This window comes from Hemitrygon akajei, chromosome 32, assembly GCF_048418815.1.
Source record: "Hemitrygon akajei chromosome 32, sHemAka1.3, whole genome shotgun sequence".
Taxonomy (NCBI): domain Eukaryota; kingdom Metazoa; phylum Chordata; class Chondrichthyes; order Myliobatiformes; family Dasyatidae; genus Hemitrygon; species Hemitrygon akajei.
The window spans coordinates 18,825,165-18,838,578 of NC_133155.1; the positions used below are offsets into that span (position 1 = coordinate 18,825,165).

At 39.6% G+C, this 13,414-nt stretch overlaps 1 protein-coding gene across 6 annotated transcripts in view; it reads right to left on the bottom strand.

Annotated features, from left to right (window-relative positions):
- LOC140719550 (disks large-associated protein 2-like) overlaps positions 1-13,414 on the bottom strand; it is a 700,090-nt gene that overhangs the window by 312,194 nt on the left and 374,482 nt on the right. The window contains exon 1 of one of the 6 annotated variants that reach the window (XM_073034244.1): positions 9,500-9,583. The exons of the other annotated variants lie outside the window; for them this stretch is intronic. The gene's annotated coding sequence lies outside the window, so the exon portion shown is untranslated. Of the gene's footprint in view, positions 1-9,499; positions 9,584-13,414 lie in introns of those variants that run through there. 6 annotated transcript variants of the gene reach the window in all.

Genomic DNA, 13,414 nt, shown 5'->3' on the forward strand with positions numbered 1-13,414 from the left:
GGGGCAAAAGCTTAAGGGTAACACGAAGGGGAATTTCTTTACTCAGAGTGATAGCTGTGTGGAACGAGCTTCCAGTAGAAGTGGTAGAGGCAGGTTCGGTATTGTCATTTAAAGTAAAATTGGATAGGTATATGGACAGGCAAGGAATGGAGGGTTTGGACTGAGTGCGGGCCAGTGGGACTAGGTGAGTGTAAGCATCGGCACGGACTAGAAGGGCCGAGATGGCCTGTTTCCGTGCTGTAGTTGTTATATGGTTATATGACCCAGACAAATATAATGATGTACAAGGAAATCAATGATAAAACCAATATCTGATTTTGGACATCAAATATGGACAAGGGTAAGGTCTAGATCATTGGAATCAATTATTCAAATTTTTCCAAGAGAGTCCAATAAAGTGTAGAAGAAAGACAATTGACAAGCTAATATTGTTTGTTCAGAGACATGTTAGCTCATCAAAAATACATCGAAAGGAAATGACTAACACTGATCTCATGCATAAATAACCTGGAAAATTTGAGATTGGAGTTTTTTTTCTCTCGAAGGACAATTTAAAATAATGAACAATAATATGTCATTAATCACATCAGAGCCCCCAAATGTATCTCTTGTTTTGAAAATTGTTTGTTCCATATGTGGGATATTTATCATTTATTATACATTGCAGTTAATGCTTCACTAAAAAGCACAGAGAAAATGCAATTACTGTAATGGCCACAAAATGATGAATTGCAGATACCAAAATTCCATGTACAACCAGTGGTAAGGACCAGACAAACTGTCCAAGTGTAATAAAAGTAAAGCATGCTGGAAATGCTCTGCAGATTGGGTAGCATTTGAGGACAGAAACACAGAGTTAACATTTCAGACGGGTCATCTTTCATCAGAATTGACCAGAAATGATAACTACTTGGAATTGTTGAAATTTAGTGTTGAGCCCTGAGGGCCGTAATGTTTCCAGCTGGAAGATGAGATGAAGCTGGATGCTTCTGGGTGAGAGATCAAACACAGAGAGGTCAATGTGGGAGTGAGAGAGAGGACTAACGTGATAGGGAATTAAATGCTCAGAATGAGCTTTGCTGACTAAATAGGAGTCACTCAATCTGCATTTGGTTTCCATATAGAAGAGACCACATTGTTAGCACTAAGAACAGTATCACAAAATGGTAGAAGTCCAATTAATTGGTGCCTCACTGGGAAGGAGTGTTTGGATCTCTGGATAATTGAAGTTGAATAGGTAAAATGACAGCTACGTAACAAAGCTACTTCTCTGCCCACATCTGCTGCTTGATCCAGTGAGTATTTCTACAATTGTTTTTTGTTTGAGATTTTTATCAGCTGCCTTATTGAGCAGCACACTCTTCTAGCAATGTGGTTTTCTCATTCCCATGCCTCCATTCATCTTATATTTGCACTCAGTTGTCACATGGTCAGTAATGCAAATATCTAATCAGCCAATCAAGTGGCAGCAACTTAATGCATAACTGCATGCGGACAAGGTCAAGAAATTCAGTTGTTGATCAGACCAAACCTCAGAATGGAGAAGAAATGTTATCTAAGTGACCTAACCTTTATTTTTTGTAACACCAAAATATTAAAACTAATTAAAAACAGAACAAGAAGCCAGGAGAAAAATGTGTGTACTTGGTTTTTACTTCAATGAGGTGCACACGTATGATGTAGTGGCATAATGACATAGGGCATTTACAGATCTTTACATATAACCTGCAATGCACTATATAAAAAAAAGAATGTTTAATCAAACAATATATTTACAATATTACTCAAATAGTACTGAAATATTAAATACACAATACACCACACTTCTTAGTTACAAAACTACAAATCAATATAGAATGCCACTCAACTTATATACATATAATTGATAAATCCCTAAAAAGGACCACACCTGTGACCTGTTTTGGCTTGGAGCATCCACCACTGCTTGAATTTTCTCAGCACACTTGTGTAATCCTTGCGCATCAATAGGGTGACCACAATACCTGATGTTTGATTTAAAGACTTCACATTTGTTGCATCCTGCTCTGAGCCAATAATCTTCCAACCTTTATAGCACTGTCTTGAGATGTCAGAGATGTTGCTTGTCACTCTTATCGGTAACAATAATGTCATCCGGGTAATACTGAGCACATGGTTAGCCTTCCAGCACCTGGTCCTTAGCTTTCTGAAGGAGTGCAGATGCAGGTGCTACTAGAAAAATAAGCCTATTATAGTGATAAAGTGCTTTATGAGTATTTATGGTGAGGATCACTTTGGATTCTTCTTCCACCTCCATCTGTAGGAAGGTGTCAGTTAAGTCCATTTTGCTGAAGTGCTTTTCTCCAGAAAGATTTACAAGGATATCTTCTATCCTGGACAGAGGGTTTCGATCTACTTTCAGTACTGGACGTTGGTGACCTTTAAATCACCATAAATCCTGACAGACCCATTCTTCTTGGCTACTGAGATCACTGGCATAGCCCATGGTCTCCATTCAACCATGGAAAGAATTGCTTCAGCATCCATACAATCTCACTCATGAGCTCCTGTATCTCAGATGTTATAAGGACCTGGATGGGCTTTGCAAAACTTGTGTGAGGCATTTTCATTTAGCATTGCTTTATCTTTACTCTGTTTGAGTTTTCCAATACCATCTTGAACCCTGCTTTGGTATCATCCAGCGCCTTTCTTAATTCACTTCCAATTACTCTATTGCAGGAGATGTGGCATGTAAATGGTGGATGGATCTCCAATCAAGATGCAGTTGCCTCAACCAGTTATGTCCCCACAATGTTGGCCCTCCTATTTTACGACAGACAAGCCTAACCTAGCTTGTTGGGTGTTATATCTCTCTGTTATGAATGTCATTGACACAGGAGTTATGTTTTCTTCTGCAAAAGTTCTTACTTGATATCAGCAGGTTTCAGTTCAGTACCTTTGAAATGCCATTCAAACTCAATGCTCAGACATCTCGATCAATTCAGCTGCATACACTGAAATGGACTCACCTTCTTTTTGATTCTACTCATGAAACCTAAAGCATTCGGCAGTAAACAATGGTTTTGGTTCTAAATGTTCCTGCATTATTTTCAGGTTATCAGCAAAGCTCACTTTTGCTGGTTTAGTTGGGAGCAGTCAAACTTCTAAGCAAGCTGTATGCCTTTAAACCCAATGCACGCAGCAAAACTGTCACTCACTTCTCATTGGCTATTCCATTTGCTTTAAATTACTGCTCAATCTGTTCAGTATACAAAATGCAGTTATCGCTTGTGTAATCAAATCCATCTATCTTCCTGATATAGCTGGATATTTCTGTTTTTGTTCTTAAATTTATGATTATTATCAGCCAGTATCTACTGTTTACGAACTCTTGAATTGGTCTATTCTCTGAGCTTTTTTTTACCTCGACCGACATTCTCTCTTTGCAAAGAAAAAAAAAACGTGCTGTGCTGCTTATTTTTACCCCACCATTTCTCACTGTACTTGTTTTTAACTTGAACGACTCACTGCACGGTTTTTAAAATTCAAATGCCTCACTGTTCTTCAACAAAGTGGTAGTTGTCTTGGGTTCGTTTAAAACCTCCTTGTTACCACTGTTATGTTTTGTAACTCCAGAATGTAAAACCCAATTGAAAGCAAAGCCAGGAGCTGAGAGATAAACAAGTGTGCTTTATTTTTACTTTAGTGAAGTGCACACTTATGACTTATCAGTGTAATGATGTATGCCATTTACGTACTTTTACATATAACCGCAATGCCTATGTAAACAACAAAGAATGCATTATCAGACAATATATTTACTCTGTTACTCAAATATTACTGAAATATTAAATGCGCAGCAACAACAATCTCTAGAGTTTACAGAAAATGGTACAAAAACAAAAATAAAACCAGTGAGCAGCTTTTCTGTGGCAAAAATGCCTTGTTAATGAAAGAGATCAGAGGAAAATGGCCAGACTGATTCAACCTGACAGGAAGGTGACAGAAACTCAGATAACCACACATTACAACCGTGGTGTGCAGAATAGCATCTCTGAATGCACAACCTGTCAAACCTTGAAGTGGATGGGCTACCTAATAAAGTGGCCACTGATTCTAGATCTCTTGCTAACAGATCCACCCTAACTGTCAAACTTTTACCATCCTCTCTCACCCAGCACCTGCGTCACTTCTAATATTCAATCCCTGTTGGTTTCCATCCCATTGCATAGCCATTTACCTGCAAATAAAGACATGCCGGTATTCCAGCTTTTTCCAGCTCTGATAAATGGTCATTTCCCTAAACATTACCTGATTCTCCCTCACAGATGCTGAATGACCTGCTGAGTGTTTCCAATATCTGCTGGTTTTTTTAGCTTTTCATATCTGAACAAGGAAGTTTGGCTGAGCAACAGGTGCTGGGTGAATAATAAATATTAGCCCAGGTATCATGAACTTTTTTCATAATAATGATGTTGCATTTATTACTGCTAACTAAGCAGATCATTGTTTCATCTGAAGGATGATACCAGCCACCATATAGCACTGAAATATGGATATTGTGCTGAAGAGCATCACAGGAGACTCGAACTCACACCCATCTTAGTAAGAGTGCTAACACTGAACCTCAGTTGACATTCCGGTTGAGTGTGGCTTATCCGTATAAAATGAGACTGTGTCACAAAATAGACAAATCTTATAGGTAGTTACCATGCTATCAGTTTCTTTGCAATTTTCCACAAAGTGATGCAAAGTGTGATTGACAGTGCTACTTCCTGCTACCAGTGCTTGGTTTACATATATATCCCCAGTACCACTGATTCAAAAATGGACACAATAGTTGAGTTCCTAAGGTGATGTGCTGCTTTTGAACACAAATCAGCACCTCATCAAATGGGGAATCGACAAGCATAGTTCACAGCTAGAACAACCACTGCCTCAAAGCGTCAGCAAAGTGAAATCAATCCTGACTTTCACTGTTGTCTGTATGGAGTTTGCATGTTCTCCCTGGGACCACTTGAGCTTCCCCTGTGTACTCCCCTCTCCCCACAGATATATGCTTGGTAGGCTAAGCAGTGAAAATTGCCCCTTGTCTGTGGGCAACTGGTGGTATATCAAAGAAAATGATAATATGGAAATGTGAAAATATGTAACTGAAGCTAATAGATATTATGAGAAAAACACTTGACCTCACACCACTCCAATGCAGTACTGGAGGTGGGAATAATGGTGCAGGAGAACCTTTGGTCTATGGGCCACTTCTAACCATCTTCAGCTGGTTTGTCTATCATTATTAGGTCTAAGGCATCTTCATTATGTCCAAATCCAACTGTAACTTCTTAGAAAACAACATACAGCAATTCTTAAATTCTATTCAGGCACGGATCCATAAATGGCTAATAATGCATCTGCCATGTCATGGCTATCACCAACAAGAAGAACACTACCAATCTTCTATCCAGACATCTAATGATAATACTATGAAGAATTTTCACACTGTCAGCGTTCTAGGGTTCAACATGAGTCAAAGCTCAACTGGATCAGCCAAGTGATTGTGGCTACAGGAGCTAGTTGCAGTTGGGTATCTTGTGACAGGTGACACAATGGAGAAGGTAAACAGCAGCAGTGGCACCATGGAAATGGAGAACCTGATCAACTAGACGAAGGAGAAGAAAACCAATAGCAACTGAGTGTTGTCACAAATCACTGGCTAAATCCAGTTCCATTACTACAGAATCTCTGTAAGTTTGCAGATGAAGTTTGGTGGTGTTGAGGGTAGTGTGCAAGAACAGGACGTTGACAGAATGGAGAACTAAGTTGAGAAGTGGCAGATGCCATTCAATCCAGAGAAGTGTGAAGTGATAAACTTCAGAAGGTCTAACTTGAAGGCAGAGTACAGAGTTCATGGCAAGGTTCCTAGCAGTGTGAAGGAGCAGAGGGATCTTGGGGTCCACAGTCATAAATCCCTCAAGGTTGCCACACAAATTGATAAGGTGGCTAAAAAGGCATATGATGTTTTGGCCTTCATTAGTCAGGGGATTAGTTGTGAGGTAACGTTGCAGCTATATAAAACTTTGTTTGGACCACACTTGAAGTATTGTGTTCACTTCTGGCCACCTCACGATAGGAAGGGTGTAGAAAATTGAGACAGGGTGCAGAGGAGATTTACCAGGATGCTACTTGGATTAGAGAGCATGAGGAAAGGCTGAGTGAGTTAGGGTTTTTCTCTTTGAAGTGAAGGAGGATGGGAAGTGATGATGAAGGTGGAGAAGATGATAAGTGACAGATAAAGTGGACAGCCTAATCCTTTTCCCATGGCAGCAATGGCTCATACAGACTGCATAATTATAAGGTGACTGGAGGAAAGTATGAGGAGGATGTCAGAGGTAGTTTTATTTGAAACATACAGAGTGCTTAGCACATGGAATGCACTGCCAGGGGTGGTGGTAGTAACAGCTACATTTCGGACTTTTAAGAGATGCTTAGATTGATCTTGGAACTGGTTAAAAGATGGGGACAATATCAAGGGAAATAAAGAACATGATCAACTAGATGAGAATCACGCCACTAGCTATACCATTCATTAGGCAACTGAGCTTTCTGAGAAATCACTAGTTAAATCCAGTTCCATTGGCCATTGCTTTGAGGGTATAATAAACTCATCACCACAGAACCCTTGTAAGTTTGCAGATGATACGAAGGCTGGTACTTTTCTATGTTCCATACTCACTAGACATGAGCAACATGCATGAAGATTAATCCTACCCCGAACAAAGCAGTCCATACCCTTCACCACCTGATACACTTCTTCCCTCCATCAGGGTGTGTGATCTACAAGATGCTTTACATCTCGCTAAGGTATAACTTGATAAGGCTTGTTCAATAGCACCCACTACACCTATGAATTTACTATTGAGAGGGGTATTGGAAGCAGGTATAGGAAATCCACATTTCAGCTATGTAACAATAATTCAAGAACACAGGTACTAGTTCAGCAAAGGTATACATATCATGAATGAATGAATGAAAAAGAGATAAATAAATCATAAAAGTTAGCGATACAAGTGAATTACACATTTCAACTGTATATCTGCAGAAGGTAGAAATGAAATGTAGCAAAGTTACTTAAACTTGCTTGGACTCTGGAATATTTTGAACATTCCTGTTCTTCACAGTTGAAGAAGGCCTTAGAGATCCTGGCAAAGATTGAGAGATTTAAGTCCAAGCTCAAGTTTAATTGTCAGACATACATGAATACCCATGAATACAGCTAAAGGAAACAGCTTTACTCTGGGGCCAGGGTGCAAACACAGTACTAACAGTCATACACAGCACAAAGCACATAATAAGATAGCAAGTACTGATGAGATAGCAGTAAAATAGATAATCACACAAAAAAATTGTCCAAGTCCCCGACTCCATGAATGTTGCAGCAGTCTGCAGTCAAACACAATACAACTAGTCTTCCGCTGAACGAACACTGCACTGACCCCAGCTTGGACACCGTGCCATCGCAGACTGAGGTGGTCATCCTTCATACGACCGAGGCCCTGTTCAGCAGGGTCCTGCGATCACAAGGAAAGCAAGTAGACCAATCACTTGCTGTTAGAACGCACACCACCTTCGCACACCAGCTGCACCTAGTCCAGCTCCTTCAGTTTCTCTGCCAATGAGCAAGTTGCGGACTTATTGTTGCAAATAAGTTGCAAATTCTTAATGTGCAGCAGGGTCTTTCGATGGTAAAAAAATAAATTTTAAAAAGCCAGTAATACCTTTGGCTGGCCCCGCAGAAGCCACTGTGCTCGAGCACACCACCATCTTACCAGAAGCGCAATTATATTACAGCCTACCGGAAAAGAATGAATACATTGGTGCCGTTTTCCCTCAGAAAGCTTGGGTGGTGAGCTGGTGAGCAATTTAAGATTGTGAAAGGGTTTGAGAGGGTGTTCTTAGAGAGGACACTTCTACTTACAAAAGAAACTTCAAAGTAGGAGCCATGAAAATAAAGCAATCACTGATAAGTACAATAGGGGATTCACTTTGAATATAGAACTTGATATCACAAAGAGTGACTGAGATAAAACACAGTGATGCTTTTAAGACACGGTATATATAAATATGTTATTGATCCCAAAGGAAATTACACATCTGTAGCATTTTAAGTGCACAGATATGCAGAAAAGTGAAAAAAAGTAAGTACGTAATGAAGAAAGGAATATGTGGATATATCATAGGGGTGGGTGCAGCTGAACTTAAGCAGCCACACGCACCTTTTGGACCAAACGGACTTCTTCTGCGCTAGCAATATTTTACAATACATCTCAATTTGCAAAAGCTCTGCCATGGATTATTCCGTCCAGCTGCGTAAGGAGGAGGGCTGGGCTTGGGGCTAGCATCCCAACCCCTTAAAAGCCCCAGAGCTATGAAAGTGAGAACAGAAGCTCCAAAGACCTCATCCCTGGGAAAGGAAGGATCTTCAAAGACGGGCTGCACCGGGGACAATCTGAAAGACTGGCCCAGGACATGGGACTCTGGGGAGCTGCTGTCGGTGGCCTATCTCCCATTAGGGGATGGTGGGCTTAAGTGAGCAAGTCAATCTGTAAAGGAGTACAACAAAAAATTGACACAACTGTAAATGAACCATTTCAATGGGACTATCCTTAATCATAGTTACTTTGAGAACATTATAAAGGTTTAAGGATATTGTCCCTTATAGGTGTCCTTATGATTGATGGATTTTGCCCCAATCAATGTAATATTTATAACATTGAATGCCATTAGATTTCTGAATGATCCATGAATCCATGAACTATTCCTTCTTTTGCACGACTTACTTATTTTATTTCTTACTGTAACTTACAGTAATTTTTTTTAAAGTCTTGACTGTACTGCCACAAGACAACCAATTTCATACATGCAGTATGTCAGTGGTGACAAACTTGATTCTGCTTCTCATGAACTCCTTCTCTACATTACATGGAAACGTATACTTAGGAGAATACAGTGTGCAAAATAAAAAGTTATCCTCCTTCATTACTATGAAAATCAGAAGGTCCTGATTTAAAAGAAAAACTGTTTTTAATGCGCTCATGAAATGCTGCTCTTCTTGAGTTATATGATTTTCTCAACATTATTGCATTCTGGCAAACAGTCTGCAGGATACAATCTGAAGATGCTCTGAACAGTGTTTGTCTCAAAAGCTTCCAGACTCGTGTTCGAATCGTAATTGGTGAAGACAATTCTGATGATGCTTATCACTATTCTTTTCTCCGGCTGAACAACGTTAAGCATTTCTTGATGTCAATACAAAGGCAACAATATGTGCAAGCTGTGAGAAAGCAGAAAGAACTACTACTTAGTACATGAAACTGCAGCATACTCAAATATGCAAGCAATTAAATGTTCTTTTACTATTCCCTGAAGGGATAGGCAAAAGAATGATGTGTATTTCTAAGAGTATTGCAATCCCCAACTAATGAATGCATAGATCCTTTTAACAAGCAATGTCAACACACAGTACCTGAATAGGACAGGCTGCCACAGACTTCTCACACAAGTCCATCAGTTTGGTTTGGCTCTTCTGCTCAATTGCTTAGAAAAAAAAGTATTAACCACAGACGATGACAGGCTGTGAAGCCATCTGTTTTAGCAGCGGCTCGGTGAGTCGCTGAGTGACTGCACGTCTTGGGGAAGGCCAAGGTTTTTGGCGGACGGGACAGCTGGATTTGCAAAGCAGTGCAGGAGGGCAGAAGCAGCAGGACTGCTGGCTACGGGCTTCAGCTTCAGCCTCTGCAGTGCTGTTGAGTGGCAGCGCAGAGCAGCCGTGCATAGCTAAAGAGATGGAGATGTGATGGGAATGCCTTGGGTCTCTGCCCTCGCACAGAAAGCCAGGCAATAGCAGTGGAACATTTTTATTGTCCTATTGTAAATCCACAGTTTAAAGACCAAATGACTGACTAATAGATGTCCAGACAAAAGTTACAAGGTTAAACAACCCTCCATATGGGTTACTTTGTGTCAGTGACCCACTGGCTCTCTGTCAACAGTATTTACAATAGAGTTTTTTTTATAACCAAATGCAGTTGTTGCATCCCACTCTGACACCAAGTGATATAATAAACACTACTTATCGCTTCTTATGCAAAGAACTGCTTTAAAAATTATTTCTATTAATTATCCTTTCAAAATAACAAGGTTTTAGTTTGGCTTCCTGATTGAATCAAAGGAGAATTAGCAAAGCAACATTTCATTGTTATCAAGGAAAAATATAACTAAATTCATTTTTGATCACCCAAATACAGATTTTTTGATCAGAGAGAACGTTTGTGCATTGGGTGAATCTTTAAAAAAATCTGTTGCACTTCTGTCCTTTTGGTAATATGTTCACTAAAAATACTGCAAAAAAGTAAACTGCCTCCTGTTAGTTTGTCCTTCACAGTATATGCAATTCAGAACTGTTATAACACATTAGAAGAAATGCTACAAAGAAAATTTTAGGCACAGACTGCACGTACCCACATTCCTCATATTGTGTTGAGGTCTTTGGTGAGCTTTGCAACTCGTTCCATGCATGGTTCAGTGTCAAAGGCACACACTCAGTAATTTAGGAAGTTTCTTCCCCATGTCATCCGATTTCTGAATGGACATTGAACCTATGAACACGACCTCACTACTTTTTTATTTCTATTTTTGCACTAATTTAACTATTTTATGTGTATCTCTCTCTCTCTCTCTCTCTCTCTCTCTATATATATATATATATATATATAGATAGGTAGATAGATGCTAATCGTACTAATTGTAATTCACAGTATTTTCCCTGTATTATCATGTATTGTATTGTACTGCTACCACAAAGTACACAGTTTCACAACATATGCTCGTGATATTCAACCTGATTCTGATGTTTCTCCCAACTTAGCGTATGAATTGAGCTGAGGCCAAGAACTGTTATAAGCAAAGTAGTGGTTGATCCTATAAAATACAGTGGAGCCTTCCAACATGTACGATGCTACCAATAATGGCAAATTCTGAATACAAATCTTACATTCTTGGAATATATACAATAATTCCTGGTTGAGATTCTGATAAACCACCGAATTTACCAGTAATGACAACTGCAGAACAATTGGTTTACTGAACATTACAGAATGTCTCTCTGTTGCTTCCCACTCCCTCCCCTCTCCCTTCCCCTTTCTCTAACCATAATTCCCCTCTCCTTGCCCCACTTCTCAATCTCAGTCCACAATAGAGACCCATATCAGAATCAGGTTTATCGTCACTCACATATCAGATTCAGTTTATTGTCATTTATAAACCACAAATACAATGCAGTTAAAAAATGAGACCACGTTCTCCGGAATGATATCACGAAAAAGCACAAAACAGACCACACAAGAAAAACCACATAACGTTTGTTAATCCCCAATCCAGAGTCCGGAGAGGCTGCTGCGTATCGATATTGCGCTACCATCTTAACACGTTCCCCAGAAAGGAACTACAAACCCATCAGACAAAACTAAAGCTACAAGACCTACACTAAACCACATAGTTACATATAGATATAGTCAACATATAGTTTCAACAGTGCAGACAATACCATAATTGATAAAAGACTAACCGACAAAGACCACATAATTATAACACATAGTTTCAGCAGTGCAAAGCAATACGTAATCTGATAAAGAGCAGTCCATGGCACGGTTTAAAAGAAAGTCTCAAAGTCCCGACAGCCCATCATCTCACGCAGACGGTAGAAGGAAGAAAAACTCTTCCTGCCATGAATTTCCAGCACCACAGCTTGCTGATACAGCACTCTGGGAGCCCCGACCACAGCCAACTCCGAGTCCATCCGAAAACTTCGATATGTCATGAAATTTGTTTTTTTTTGTGTCAGCAGTACAGTGTAGTACTGCTGTGTAATAAAATTACTACAGTACTGTGCAAAAGTCTTCATCACCCAAGGTAGACAGCATCAGTATCTTTAAATTCCTTGGCATTACCATATCAGAAGATCTGCCCTGGAATCAGAACATAAGTGTCATCACAAAAAAACAGACTTTTGCACAGTTCTGTAGATTGGAAATAGCTGGGGCCCAGTCATTGATCCTTGCAACACCTCACTAGTAACCCATCTTCTGCATGTTATCCCTATTACCAATTCTCAGTCCTATCCAGCATATTATTTGCAATTCCGCATGCTTTAAACTTGCACACTAATCTCCTACATGCAACCTTATCAAAAAGGTTTTTCTAAGTCCAAATACGTCACAACTACTGGTACTTGTTTTTTAATCTATCCTCTTAATTACATACTCAAAAATTCAAATAGATTTATCAAGCACCATCTTCATTTCATTAGCCCAGGAAGGACAAATTAAATAGAATTATATGGGTGCAAAGCAAAAAAAGCTGTCCTTTCTTGTCTTGACTTGAAAAACAAATTGTTCAATACAAACTAAAATTTGTTATCTGCACTGAAATGCAAAAACTTCCAAAGGTAATATTTGAATGAATATCACTTGAGAACACATAGACTTAGCTAAACACTGCTCAGACAGTTTGGTGTTCAAGACTGAAATTTACTTAAAACCTAAAGCAAACAGCCAGGGAGATTCCAGTGAAGGATTTTCTTTTTCTTCACCATCAAAATGTATTTGAATGGGGCAAATACAAGTTAATGAGTGTTCTATTAAGGACATGTGATCCATCCCAAGGAGTGAAATCATGACGCCACCAAATCCCTTTCTAACGGATAAAGTTTGGTGTAATCTTGAATAATCAGACCACAAACATATCAGGAAGAAACCCCTGAAAGCTGGCCCAGGGTCATCAGAAGATTTTATAAATATGTCCATTGCGATCATCACATCAAGTTAAAGGTATCTGCTGGTTTGTACAATCCATGAGTACAGTCAGCCATTTTGTTGATTGATTCCATTGTTAGAGTCTCAGTGTCACAAATTGCTCACTCTATGTATGGACATCTTGCACCTTTTGAAAGGGAGCAGTATTCTCTCCCTCACTACCTATGACTATGACTCTATTGTGTTGTAAGAGTTGGTGGGAGCATACTCTGACATCACTGCAGCTGTGTTACTTTAAGAGGTTGCTAAGCACGTGAGGTATTGAGCACCAAGGTTTACCTGTTTGTGATTCCCATTTAGCTTTGAATACATTCCACATAGCCTGCTTTTGGGAGTTGGTCAGATGTATCTGAGTAGGTTGTTCAGTTAGGCTCTAGGACAGGGGTTCCCAACCTTTTTTATATCATGGACCCTTACCATTAACCAAAAGGTTTGTGGACTCCAGGTTTGGAACCCCACTCTAAAGAGAAAAGGGACACTTGACTGAAACATACTGTGTGACCCTGAGAGGGTGTAAAAGGCTGAATGTGAAAAGTTCACTTGTTCTCATGGGAGAATCAGAAAGTGGG